At 37.5% G+C, this 15,328-nt stretch overlaps 1 long non-coding RNA gene across 1 annotated transcript; it reads right to left on the reverse strand.

Annotated features, from left to right (window-relative positions):
• Positions 1 to 6,401: 6,401 nt before the first annotated feature.
• LOC122135341 lies at positions 6,402 to 13,413 on the reverse strand. Its single transcript, XR_006153449.1, has 4 exons — positions 13,318 to 13,413; positions 11,280 to 11,370; positions 10,332 to 10,368; positions 6,402 to 6,951 (listed from the first exon to the last, which is right to left on the reverse strand). It is a non-coding gene; the product is annotated as an uncharacterized LOC122135341 (long non-coding RNA).
• Between the last annotated feature and the right edge of the window lie 1,915 nt (positions 13,414 to 15,328).

Raw genomic sequence — 15,328 nt, forward strand, 5'->3', positions numbered from 1 at the left:
GAGGCCCGGTCTCACTCGGTAGTGATGAGAAACTCCTACACGCTCGCCGTTTGCCTTTGATAAGCAATCAGAGCCTGTAGCACACATTATGGGTTGAGACGTTGCTTCATAGTAGATTCACTCCCAAATCTGAAATGATGTTTTAAAATTGTCGCTGGAGGCTATGTAATGCTGGGAGAGTGTGCCAGACTCCTTACACTGTCTTCCTCCTGTTTTTCTTCCATTCTTCGTCTTGCTGGCAAAAAAAAAAAAAAAGCAGAGGCCTGGATCAGAAGCCCAGACAGTGTGTGTGTGTGTGTATGTGTGTGTTTGTGTGTGTGTGTGTGTGTGTGTGTGTGTGTGTGTGTGTGTGTGTGTGGGTGGGTGGCAACACAGGAACATGTGCTGTCTGCTCCCCATGCAGCCAGAGGTGACACACGGGTCCTTGCCATATGCTGTCATTCCTCAGTGTCCCTCAGCCTTGACACTGAATTCATTTATTAAAAGTTTTTTTCACTGTGCCACCGCTACCTAAAAAGCCTTCTCCTCTTCACCGGAGGCTTGTCACACAGATGCTGATGTATTTTCCCTCTCCTGTTGCCAGGTTTTATGATGGAAACCGATACAACAGTGTGATAGAGTTTCGGGATAAATTATTCACGCTTTAAACGCACTCTGCCTGGCATTCTTGGAGGACATCCATTTTACAAAAGCTTCTCCCCTCCACCCCCCACAAAACCAGCCCACAATCCTTTTAATTGATCTACTCCTCCACGGCTGAGACGACGTGTGTGCATGGGACTGCGCATGGACATTTTATTTAATTTCTTTTTAATATATATCTGCATTTGGACTAGGGTTGTGCATCACTTAGAATTTAAAATGTGCTTTAAATTCAAAATAAATTCCTGAGTTTGAAATGAGAATCACAATGTACAGAAGTAGAATTGAAAATTATTTTTTTTAATTTATTTTTTTTAATGGCTTGACAAAGCCTAAAAAGTTTGATAGAAGGATAGAGAGATGGGTACGTAGGTAGGTATGTATACAAAAATGCATGCATGCATGCATGCATACAAAGAACTTATAAGGAGCCAGTTCTTCAATTCTGAATTTTGCAGACAGAGCCCTGCTCTTCAGGCAGCACTGTTCAGCAAAAATACACAGTGACATATTCTCTGAATAAAGAAAGAAAGGGCTGTTTATTGAGAGTCTGGGACATTTTTTATCCTCAGCTCTAATGCCAATACCATCTGCCTGGATGAATCCTTAATTGAAAAGAATCTTGGCCTTAGTAGTTGGACTTGCTGCCTAGGACAGAAGAAAATCAAATAGCTTTTCTTCTTCTTAATACCTGTTGAAGCTATAAAGAAAAGCATGAGGCAGTGAAATAATGGACTTTTCTATGGCGAGTGGGTGAGCGGCTTTCATATTACATTGAACATCTGCAAAGATAGTTTGCAGCAAGAAGGCCGATTGGATTTAATGTTATTGCCAGTCTGCTATTGGCTGTCTATTCGGAGGAGCGTAAGGTGGCAGTTCATACAGCATTTTTTCTTGTCAGATGGCTTGGACGTAAAAGAGGAATTTGTACATAACTGTCAGTCATGCCCCTCATTGGATCCTTGCTCCGGAGTAGGATATTCCTTTAAACAAACATTGGGGGAAAAGGTAAAGCAGACGTTTTGGAGTCAAGGGAAGATAAGTGATGCGTCTACCAGTACGCAAGGAGGAATAGCAGAGGGCTCTTTTAATGTGGTTATTCACAGTCAGCCCTCATCCACCAGAGATTTGTGTGAACCGCACATAAAAGCACAACAGATGGGGGTTTGTATGAATTAAATCAATAAATTTGGATTAATGGCGGTTGGAAATTATCTGGGTGCTGTGTAAAGCTAAACTTTCTGCATATTTCTGGCTGTTGTTTGGTTCATGTGACCACTTTTTGTCATAGATGATGATGGAAGTGAGAAGTTGAGTTATTCTTTGAAGTAATCTAGAAATCTATTTTATTGCAAAATAGAAACCTGATTTCCATTCAGGTCGAGAGTATTAGTATTCTATCACCATGATGTTTAACAGTTGTACCTGTAACCTGACTTGACTCGAGGTTTTTCTATTATTATGTGTTAGAACTGGCAAATGCAGCATGTAAACTAATCGCTATTATTTTTTGCCAGCCACATGGAGACGAAAGTCTGGTTTTTGAGGTGTGGTATTCGCTGCTGAACATTGTGACATTTTGACTTGGGCATTATACGTAGGTTCCTGTGTTGATTTTCTGGGTAAACTTTATTTTAAAGACCAATTATTTACTAGCTTGCACATTACTAGCATATTGGCTGTTTATACTTATAAAGTACATATTAATGGCTCATTCTGAATGATCATATTTTGGATTCCTTAATCCTATCCCTAAAATAATCCCTCTCTCTTTCTTTCTTTTTCCCTGTCTCTCAACCCTGTGGCAGGGTCTTCACACCACGGCTTCAGTAATAAGGCCACAAGGAATGATGCAGTTCAGTGGGAGACAAACGTGCCGGGGGAGACGCAGGAATCCCAGGGGACATTCATCACCATTCTTACTTCCATCCAAAATGAGCCGGCCTCACTTCAAAGCCATAACCAGTCCAGTTTAACTCACAAGCTGTGGATAAAAGCCACTCTTCATGTTCTCTGTCTCCAGATCGTAACATGACTGAACAAATAACCATTACTTTTTGGGGGGCAGCATAGATTTGTCTTCAGTAGATATCTGGGCGTTTTTTTGTTTTGTTTTGTTTTGTTTTATTGTGCTCAGTTTAATTTCATGCTAAGTTTTTACAGGAAGAGATTATTGCTCATGGTTTGCAGTATCTATGCGAGTGACTGAGTTGTGTACAATTTGTACTGGCATTGCAAACTTGGAGAGGACATTTTCTTGAGTCATGAGCAGAGTGGTTATGAAGAAAAATAAATACTCATCAATGTTAATGCACCACACGTTCAGGAACGCATTTGCAAACATAGTTTATGGCACTTCCACGAATAGGGCCTGAAAAACTGCTTTTTTTCCTTTTTTAAAAAAAAGGGGGTAATCTTTATCTTTTTATCTTTTTCTTTTTCCTTTTCTTGCAATTAACTAAACATCAAAATTAGTTATACAAAATAATATAAAAAATGTCTAAATCCTCAAATAAAGATGTAAAATACAGCATAAAATAATTATTGCTTCTCTAATTGCAATTTTTAGACCCTCTACCAAGCAGGTCTGAAATTTGGCCTCCAAATAATCTCCACAGAGTCTTACGTTCATAACTGAAGAGCTCTTGAACAGCAAAAACAATACACTGGTTTTAAAATTCATTGCTAAGTCCTTGCTGGGATAAAGACATTTTACATTTAGATGTTCCTTGCATTTTGTGTTGAAATTAGTTTGTAATTTAGTTGGCAAAAAGCAGAATGGTGCAAATAATGGCTGTTTTCAAACAGGTTTCCTATTATTTGCCATTTTTCAGCCATAAGCAGACAGCCCTGCCCCAGTCTCACATTATTGGTTGCTATTTGTGGCTGGTTAGAATTCTCAAACAAACAGAAAAAAAAATGTTTTGATAACACCAGAGTCAAATTCTACAACATGCTTTTTAAGTATATCTGACTTTTCCGCACAGGCTCTGAACATGAGGCAGTAATGCCACTCTCACACCCTCCAGCACTTAAACCTCATTCCAACAGCCCACATTCATAAGCCACTACACAGGCATGATAGACAGGATGGTGTATATGTGGAAAGAGGAGGGGGGCGGTAGGGGATAATGCTTAATCTGAAGTCTCTAGTGCCCCCAGCTCCAGCTGGCATTGCGCAGGGCTGGCATGACAGAATGTGACAGAAGATCCGGAGGCGAGGGACTAGGGGAATCCCGTAACAATAATGCGGATGGTGAGGCTAAGGCCCAGATTAAATCAGAGCCATCGCCCACCTGCCAATAGAAAATTACAGGGCATAGCCACATACTCTCGCTCTCTTTTTCCATCTGGGCTTAAGTCCATGTGCAGCTAAACACAGCTATGCTGCAACTTCCAGTCATAGGTGTTTAGTGCCTCTGGACTTGCCATCGGACAGCATTTGAGTTTTTTAAATATGTTAATTCTATTGGCTAAAAAGCAGCTGTTGTAGTGTCAGACCAGAGGGTGAAAAAAGTACAACACAGTTAGCATTGAAATATAACTGCCATTTGTTAAAAAGACTTGTACAAAAAACAGTTTCCCAGCAGCGTTTCATGGCTGTGAGCATTTCAATTACACGCAATCAACCCATGATCAGAGATGTATTAACTATCTGATTTATTTTTCTGCAAGCAAAGCTCTTGCCAAAGGGAATCTAGCATTTGTTTTCCTGCAGTGCTATGCTACTTCTACATGATCTCTGATTTGCCTAATTGAGGTTTGTTGAGATTTACTGTGGGTGATTATAATGATGGTTTGTGTCATATTGCAGCAATCAGAAGGGGGAAGCTTGGCCTGGAAGTTGACGGTGTCAGAATAGGGCAGTGGATACGGCCTGATTTTAGCCAGAGCTCGAATGCACCAAGCGAGGCCCCTCTGCTAACTACGTACAATCAAAGAACGGGTTCCTTAAGCCAATCACCCTCCCCACGAGGTCGCTTTGTTTAGATAGAGACCTGCTATGTGAGAAGCTCAAATTAAAATTTTATATCAAATCACTGGAGGCCCATGCCGTTTCCACACAATTGCTTAAATTCACATGCTCCAATCCGGCATCATGAACTGTGGGCAGGTTCTTATTCAATTTCCACTGTCATTGCATTATCTTACATCATTTTTGGTAGTTTGTGAAGAGAAATTGAGATTTTTCATGTTTTAAGAAGTGCATATTTCTGCTTTTCTATAGGTTGATGCTAATATCCTCTGTATTTTTCACTATTTCTGCTGTTTGAAACATCAGTCTATGTCAGAATACGCTGATGACTGGAATATTTACATGTTTATGCTCAGAATTTCCATCTGTTGTTTCTGGAACAATCAGAATCACTCAGAGAGACAGAGGGAATTGCTGTAACTCATGCTCAGCTTGGGTTTTGGTGATTGGAGGCTGGTCTTGATTATCTGCAGCTTGAGTGGGGAAAAAAAAATGTTTTGGTTTTCTTCAAGGCCTTGTTGCTGTTGTGTAGCGCCCACTGGATCTGTGGTACCCTTCAAAGTGTCTGTTTTCCACTGTCAGTGGTCTGTTTTCACTGAGGTTCACTCAGCGTGGGCATATTAGCACAGTGAGGTCTACCCCATCTTATACTAACACAACACACAGATCCAGCAAGTCCTTGCTGTAATATTAGCTATTTTTTAGGTATTTCATGGGCAGTTCACTTTATTCACAAGCACACATAACAATCAAACAAAGAGTCATCTGCAATTTTTACTTTAAATAATATATATTAAATATATTTTTGATTAACTTTAGGCACTAAAACCCAGGGATTTGACCCAGGGATTTGATTTTTATGAAAATTCTAAAATAATTTTCATATGAATGTCACATTAAGACCATTTTCATAATTCCTTAATTATTCACCCTTTGCTACTAAAAACAAAACAACCAAAAAAATAAAAAATAAATGACAGGATTTTATCGTTTTACCCTTGTCCCAGAGCCAGACTTGCAATCCTTAAAAAAAAATCCATCATAAAACATAATGTCATAAGGTAATTATAGCTATATTTATTAGTATTATTACATAAAATGTTTAAATATTGTATATTGTATATTATTATTATTATTAAAATGATTCAAATATAAACAAAGAGATAATCATAAACTATTTAAATATGTATGTATTCATTATTATTCATTTTTATATCAATGTTGTTTATATCAATATAATAATTATATCATTTATAAGAAAAAAAAGTAATGGTGTAATTTCAAACACAACTAAAATGTTGTTAGTTTGTATATTTATTCATAACTGAATAATGATGTTGCTGCCTTTTGTACAACTGCATATAGCTGAATTAAACTTGTTTTTTCAAATGAATGAACTTTACAGTATTATTGTATTGATTTTGAATGTGATATTGACTGGTTTTGGATTGATTATGAAATTGTTAGAATTATTTAATTGTTGATATGATTTGTATCAGTATTTTTTTTTTTTTTTTTTTTTTTTTTTTCATAATTGATTCTGATGTTTTCCTGTTTGTCTCTGTGAAGCTGCTTTGACACAATCTGTATTGTGCACTATAGAAATAGAGGTGACTTAACTTCATGACTTAAAAAGCTATTGTGCTTGTTTTCCAAGGAGGCAACAGTATCAGCGAAAAGCATGAGATGGGATTATATATCTAGAATATTGTTTGAGTACCTTTTGAAATGTCATTTCCACCACAGAATGCTATTGAACAAAATACATACTTTGAGATGTATTGCAAACGATCTTTAATTTCAGAAAATGACAGTTCTTCTGTGAAAAATGTGTTTTAAGAGAAGTACACAGGGCCAAAAGTAACAGTTTTATACCATAGCGAGCCAAAAGCTGGTTCGGTCGTCATCAATGAAAATGTCAAAGACAAAAATATTTGACACAAAAAATCCTTCCAGATAGATGAGGTGTCATAAACATTACCTCAAGGTGTTACATAGTTAAAAAAAAACAGACTTTTTGGCACATGTGCACAGCTTACAAGATATGTATCTTCTGGCAAGATACGCTATATTATATGCAAGTGTTAAATAAAGATTTTAGATAAATAGATTTTTTTTTCTTTGGTGGAAAGTAAAGAGTAGTCTCTGGGGGTCTGAATGGCTGCAGTAAGAGAGGTGATATTGATGGCTAAGAGGGGAGAGAGGCCAGATGAAAGTGCTGCCCTGGTCCCTAAAGATGGAGCTTGAGACATGGACTGGAGCAGTCGGTCTGGTGCGGCTTAGGTTTCCCTCCGGGCCGGAAGTGGCGCTTTTCCCCTGGCGAGAAGCTTTTCCTGCAAAATAAAGAAATCACTCAATTACTAAGACGACAGCTCCTTCACCAGTCCGGGCCTCTGGGGAACACAGCCTCGAGAACTGCCACTACTGATTAGGTAGCTTTGCTTTGGGCCAACATCACCTCCAGCCGAAAATAAACACCATAGTATGTCTCTCTGTGTTTCTCTTTCTCATTCTAATTCTCTTCCTTGTGTTTTTCGCAGACCCATAACACCACCACATCCGAGTGGTATAGTGGAATGGGTGGCCTTACTTGGATTGACATCTGAACCCCTAATAATTAGGCAAATGATCAGAGCTCAATGGCGCTGACCCTCTGCGATCGTGGCGTGTGGCATGCAGGCCGCGTCTCAGTCCTGCTGGGTCAGTTCCGACTGATTTCAGGCCAGCGTCACTCTTCAACAACTCCATCCCAAATCATCTCCACCGCCTGCCAGACGAGCACCGCCAAAGAGCCTGTGGACTTTAGAAAGCTTTACGTCTCCTCTCAGAAAAACCACCAGAGATTGGCCTGAGATCACAAGTTGACCCAGGAGTAATGATTACCGTGGAGAATAGACAGTCTGAATCTGATCCCAGACTCTAGTATGGGTTTAAGGGCTCCTGGAGAGATGAATTGTTGATGCCCTTCAAGACAATAATGTCATCCCTATATTTTTACTGTCTAAGAAGTGGATTCTCCTCAAGCAAAAGGGCGCATTGTTACAGATTGCTCACTGATATCCTAGACAAGGAGTTGCATATTTTTAAATATCAGTGACTTGGGTTACTGAAGCAGTGTATCATTAAAATGTTGCAATCATTTATACGCCTACAGTCCACTGACTCCCCAGACAAACACACACACACACACACTGGTATATGTGGTTAATGGGACTCTCCATAGGTGTAATGGTTTTTATACTGTACAAACTGTATTTTCTATCATCCTATGATAACCCAAACCTACCCTCACAGAAAACTGCATTTTTAGATTAAAAAAAAAAAAACAGATCACCTGAATTAATTAATTTTCATTCACCTCATTGTGAACAGGCCTTTAGACCATTATGCTGCCTCAGAAGCCTGTCTGAAATCTATAGAAGCTTGTTTTCCCCCTTGAATAAACAATAAAAAGGGTAAGGGTAAGGGTAAGAAAAAATTCAGTACTGTGAGACATACTGAAAACTCGCATTTCTGAGAAGAAAGTCAGAATTGTGAGATAAAAAGTTGCAATTACCTTTTATTTATTTGTTTGTTTGTTTGTTTGTTTTTATCCATGGCAGAAACAAGCTTCTATAGAATTGAGTTTCAGGAGGTATGCACTGAAATAAATTTGGTCTAGAAACTTTTTTTTCATTCAGAACATGCTAGTAAATTTCACAAATAATTAAAAGGAATGCAAACACGGCCTCTGAAGTCACTGCTTGATAGGACGGCGAGGCAACCAGGCAGCTGCCTAAGCTTTTAGACACAACCAAGATAAATAGGTAGAGAGAAGGAAAGAAAGAGCGACCCCAGAGGAAGAGCCCCAGGTGTCACAGTCACGTCCAGGTGCAGGGACTCTGTTGTCATACGATTAGCGTGAGCAGAAATTCCCACCTGCTGCTGCTGCTGCTTACTCACAGAGATTAATGTGGCAAACACAAATGAGCCATCAGAGGCCAGGCTGCTGTCCTCTCTAATGGAGACTGATAAAAGACAGACTGCATCTTTCTCTTTCACATACACACGCACACCCAGACCAGCCAGCAGGTCTCTAATGGTTTAACTGGCTCCATGTGCAGATGCATTTACACGTCTACCTCAATTAATGATAGTCTTTCTACACAAAGACTTTATTAGCTGCAGATGGGTTTCATTTTTATTTATTTATTTATTTATTTATTTATTTTGTTTGTTTGTTTGTTTGTTTGTTTGTTTGTTTGTTTGTTTGTTTGTTTACAACCAAATTCTTGTTTAATTAATTTGTTTATCAGAATACAAATTGTTTTTTAAAATATACATTTTTATAATATTTTATAGCATTATTCTTCACTGTCACATGATCCTTCAAAAATCCTTCTAATATGTTCATTTGTTCTCAAGAAACATTTATTTTTCATGTTGAAAACAGTTTTTGCTGCTGAATATTTTTGTGGAAATCATGATACACTACTATTCAAAAGTTTGGAGTTTAAAAACAAGATTTTAAAAACAAGAAATGAATACTTTTATTAAAACTCGAGTAATGGCTGCTGAAAATTCAGCTTTGCATCACATGAATAAATTATGGTACATTTAAAAATGCATAAAAATAGAAAACAGTTCCTATAAATTTTAATAATATTTCACATTATCACTGTTTTTACTGATGACTGTAAAATATATATATATATATATATATATATACATATATTAAATGCAGGCTTTGTGTGCATAAGAGACTTTTTTCAAAAACATTTGAAAATCTTTATCTTTTGACTGATAGATGATAGATAGATAGATAGATAGATAGATAGATAGATAGATAGATAGATAGATAGATAGATAGATAGATAGATAGATAGATAGATAGATAGATAGATAGATAGATAGATAGATAGATAGATATGACTATACTAATGGGGGGAGAGTGTACTGACCTCATTTCTGAAGGTAAATAATAAGGCACATGTTCTCCCATTACCGGATCACTTAGACCCAAATACTCACATACACACAGAAACACATTTGTCTTGAATAAACCCTCTTCTGATTTCCTGTGCCGCCCTGTATTGTTTAGTGACAGTTGAGAGTAACTGTCAGTAGAGTGAGGTTACAGGGGGAGCATGTGCTCACATAAGCGTGTGTGCACGTTTACGTCTGTGTCTTTGCATCATCTGCCCTACAAACCCGCCTAATTAAGGAGCAAAACCCAGGCAAGTTTGTTTGGCATTGCACACAACATTTAAATAGCTTAAAACAACACTGTCTGTTTGCTCACTCAACACATTTCCATGTTCATGCCGTCGCTCTTCTTCTGTTTTTCTGTGGATGAGACTGATTTACAAAAACACAAATGAGATTGTCATCTATTGGTTCAGAGAGATTCCGCACAGCATTGGAGTCTGGTTTGATTCTTGTTTATCAATGCGTTTGGACTCTCTTGCATAACTTTGTAATGGATAACACACTGTTGCAGTGCATTTAATTCCCTGAGTCCGAATTTTCAACTGTTGTACCAATTGTAAACGTCATTTTGCAAGTAACTCAAACAATATCGGGTCTGATCAGTGATGAGTGAGGGAAGATTTACCACAAGACATCCAGAAACACAAATGGTTCACATGCTCCTCTGCCTTTGTATAAACACATCCTTAAAACAGCTAAAGGGATAGTTCACTGAAAAATGGAAATTCTGCCATTATTTACTCACCCTCATTTCGTTCCAAATCCATAGGAATTTCTTTCATCTGTGGAACACAAAAGATAAAGTTTTGAAAAAAAATTTATAATCATGAAGTGAAACTAATGCAGGTACGCTAGCATGCTGATGTCTTTTTCTAGTGTGTTCTGACTCTACACACATCTGGCTCTAATCATCCTGATCCTGTTTATTTGGCCTGTTAGAGACTAAATCGTAATCTTCTCTCATTTTTCCAATAGCAATTGATATGCACTATTAAATGGTATCCACTGTGTAGTTAATGCTTACATAAAAGCACGTCAGTGTTTACAGGACTTTAAGTGATTGGACTTCAGAGGCGGAATGTCATCACCGACCTCGCCTGAGCCAGTTGTGGATAAGCCATTTTGAGGAATCGGATCTATAGAAATGCATCAAGGAGAACACCAAAATGCAGGCCAAAACGAATGCATCTAAACCAGAGCTTAGCCAACAATCCAGCCCTCCAAGCAATATCCACTTTATGAGCATTATTATTACGTAAAGAGATGAGCGAAAGCATGATATTTCATCTCATGTTGCTTAAAAAATAGATATAGTCCAATTAAGGTCCAAAGAGCCTGAGATTAAGCAACATTTTGGAGGGAGTCTTGATTTTCAAGACCAATATTTCACCCTTCCAACATTTTAATCAAAATCATGATTGTGTTCTTTGTGAAGCCGATGCTTTTTCATTATTCCTTAACTAGTCAAATACATTAAAACAAAATGACGGCAATAATAATATGACTTTTATGATGTGATGACATTTTCCCTTGATTTCATAGGGTCGTCATTATAGTTCAAGTACAACATTTACTAAAATGGCCAATCTGTTTGTAATTATCCCACACTCCCAGTGCTCGGAAACGTAATCCGAAATATCTTTTTTGTGTGCATTGTCACGCGAACGCACTGCCACACAATGCCATCACTCACTGTCTTTTATCATCAATTTGTCCTCCAGGCCGTACACTTCTGCACATAATTGGCAACTCTCCTAAATATTCGCAGTCGATCTGCATGTCACCTATACGGGTGCAAAGAGAGACCTGTAACAAAGATGAGGGGTGTATGGGCGTCTGGGGGGCATGGGTCGCATTGTGTTAAAGCACAGTGTGAAAAGGCTCTGGGAAAGGGCCCCCAGGTGAAAGGTGGAGATGCACTGAGGAACAAAGTAAAGGTGACAGTGGAGTGTCTGTGTCACCCACCTGAGGAGTAACCTCTGTGCTATCAGTGTCAGAGGAGCTCCAGGCGTCAGGCAGCTGGGGCCTGAACAAGGCCTCAGTGTTTATGAGGCTGACTGTGACCTTTCAACACAATGTGTCGTTATATAAGAAAGCCATTAGACATACCTGTGTCTGTCTGCTAGTGTTTGATATGAGGGGCGAATGCACTGTTTGGGGCAGGCTATAGAATTGACTAAATATCAGTAAGTTGTGCCTAAATATAAAGTGCATTTAAAACATAGTCATGTTACTTACAGTAGATTATCATTAATAGAAAGTACCTTTAAATGCCCAGATAATTTATTAAATTAGGCCTAATAATGCATAAAATGGTGTTAGTTTGGGTTGAGTAAATCCAAAACATGTATTTAAAGTCTGTTTTTATATACTATCGTTAAAATGTTGTTTTGCAAGAAATGAATTCAGCAACAACACGTTAAATTGTGTATCAATAAAGTGACAGTGAAGACATTTGCAAAAGATTTCAAGTAAATGCTTTTCTTATGAACTTTTTCAATTCATTAAAGACTCCTGAAAATAAAAATCATTGCAGTTTTTACCAAAAAAATAAAATAAAATAAAATATTAAGCAGGACAGCTGTTTTCAACATTGCTAATAATAATAATAAATGTGTCTTAAGCACCAAATCAGCATATCAGAATGATTTCTGAAGATGTGACACTGAAGGCTACTGAAAGGTCAGCTTTGCCATCACAGGAATAAACTGCATTTTAAAAAGTATTCAAATAGAAAAGAGTTATTTTTAATAATATTTCACAATATTACTGTGTTTTTGATTAAATAAATGCAGCAGCTTTGGTAAGCATATGAGACTTCCTTCAAAAACATTAAAAAAAAAAAACTTTTGAATGCAAATATATATTTATTATAATTATAATTCTTTAATTAAATAATGTAAATGAGTTACAGATTTTGCATGTACAAATTGTACTGCATTTTCAGTCTATCAGACTGTTCATGTTGTTTATTCTTATTAATGTTGTTATCAAATCATACTATAATAGTTGAGTTTATATTTTCCCCCAAGCACACTAAAAAAAAGGAGAATAATTTGATGAATAAAAAATAAAACATTAAGGAGGTTTATCTTATTTCACCCTTGTTTTTATGGCATTTTCAATAGACAGTCTCTGTAATCACGTGTGGTTCTGGTCCTTTCTCTACACTGTTTGTACTCGAATTACACACGGCTCCCTCTCCAGCCCAACTCCAGCACTCACTGCAGCCTGACAGCGCCGATGTCTAAGAAACAACCATGAGAAATTGATTCATGTAATGGCAATATTCCTTAATGAGAGTAGGCCTAATTGAGAACCGCATTACTCCAGGACTTCAGAACCGATTAGGTCTGTAAGGGGTGAAGAAAGCGGGGGGATATGTTTTCCATATGCTGAGAGAGTCTGCCATCTGCTATGATTCACAGGTTGAAGAATGTATGCATTCTGAAAACAGCCATCTTCCCTCCTGTCATTTTGTATTTTACAGAGCTATTATGAGCTCTCAGCCGGCTGATATTATTTTCAAAGTTCTTCATTTTCAAGAGGGACAAACACAAATATTTATTTTATGTCATTGCATTTACATTACCATCTACGATGCAAAAATCAGGCATGACACACTGCTGATGAGTTTTACTGCCTTACTGATACTCATACTGTTCAATAATTCAGTTTCCTCTAAAAAAAATGAATCATTTACACATTTCCATTTTTTACATTATACTCACCGTAATCACATAAAGTGGTAACCAATGCTCAGGTCTGATGGTCTTATGAAACCAAACGTTCCCTGCTCAGCCGAAATTAACTGATTGATAGTTGACCTGACCTATAATCAGAGCAGGAAGGTCTCGTTATAAAAGTAGTGGAAATATCTGCGGTCAGCTATAATTAGGCCCAGCACCCCAGAGCAGGTACGAAGAAACAGGGCCAGGAGCAAAGCATTATGGGGCAGCTTGTGACTGTCACTCAGTACGAGCTGTATGTGTCTGCAATTACTAACACAAATACACACACACACACACACACACACACACACACACACACACACACACTGTCCCAATCCCTCAGGCTGCTAAAATTGAATCTCAAGTTGTGTCCTATTTTGGTTGAAGAACAGGTGATCCGCTTGGCAAACACACTTTCTCTTGCTTTCCTTCCCTCCTGTGGCAGTTAATGAATGTGGCGACAACATAGTTTTCCAAGAAAAGGAAAGAGGGGTTGTGGCACAGAACGGAGTGCTACTTGATTAGCATTGTTTTTGCAGTGCACGTCTGGGTTAAATGAGAATGACATGTTTTCCTCCTTTATTCAAGACATTTGTCTTTGATATTGTTTGCTGGCTTACTTCATCTGTTCTGGCATGGATGCAGAGAGCTGGGTAATTACGACCAAGTTTTTGTTTACGGACACTCTGTGTATAGCCGAATGAATGCAAAGCTGTCCGTCTTGGGTGATTGGTATTGTTGAGAAATGCTTGGATGGTTCGGAAATATCCACTCAAATTAGGCAAATCCTTTCACCTCTCTTGCTTGTTGTATGGCATGACTTGTTTAAAATGGGTAAAACGAGGAAAAAGATATAAAGGCTTAAATATAAGGGCTTTAAAAGATTTTAAAAATGGACACGGTGTGATAAACTTACACACAGACAAGTGAAAAACAAATACAAATGCATAAACACACATGTATTTTCCCTATGCACGTGAACCGGGCACCTGTGAGTCTTTCTGTTGTCCATGAAAGAGCATTTACATGGTTGTCAATTACTATGCAAATCAGTCTGGACCCATATAGGCACATAAAAAAAACTCTGAAAATCCCACAATGTGTTCTTTGTTTGTTCCTTCATTTGTTTATGATCTTAATGGGGCCTATGAAGACTGTGGACAACACCAGTGATGTTACAAATGATACTTGTATCATTAAAGCTCCATTTTTTTTGCTTGAGTTACTTTGACTAGAAACATTTATTATGTGTGTTCCTGTACTTTTGATGTAACGCTGCAAGTATTACTGTTGACCACAAACAAAATACTTTTCATTGAGTTCCTGACTGACAATGTTATTATTGTCTTGGAAAAAGTCCTAAGTACATTTTTTTTTCCAGCAATTTGAAATTATTTCTATAATTACATGGAGGCGGTGGATGTGTGTCGACAAATTTCAGAGGCACTTATTAAATAAGAACATGTTTTACTATAAAGCCAAACTCTGGAAGAGTGTAATTACTTTTGAAAGAAAGCAGAGAGGAAGAGCAACCCTATGCCAGTCCTTCAATTACCAGCTCATAATCACAGCCGTCCCGGGCCATCTGACCAGCAATGGACAGCTGCTCCAGTGAAAGGGGAACACATGCACACTTTCTACTAACATTCCCAGAACCCCTCGTTGACTGGCATTCCACTATTGACACCCGTGATTAGTGAGGATAGATAGAGCTGGGACAATGACATTTAAAAAATAATGTTTTAATGGTCTAGTTTAAAACTCGCTTGCCATGAATTCTTTGTTATACAGATGTATTCTTTGTTATACCATTTTTGAGAAAGTTTTTAATTTAGAAATAATTTATAAAAAATAATTTTATAAATAGTTTTTAATGTATAAATATATATTAAATATTTTTGTAATTTTACTAATTCAGTAAATATTAATTATAATAAATAATATTTTTATGTTTTAATCAATTTAATAATGCATATTTAATTATTATTTATTATTGATAATATTTAAATAA

This window comes from Cyprinus carpio, chromosome A24 (genome assembly GCF_018340385.1).
Source record: "Cyprinus carpio isolate SPL01 chromosome A24, ASM1834038v1, whole genome shotgun sequence".
NCBI lineage: Eukaryota > Metazoa > Chordata > Actinopteri > Cypriniformes > Cyprinidae > Cyprinus > Cyprinus carpio.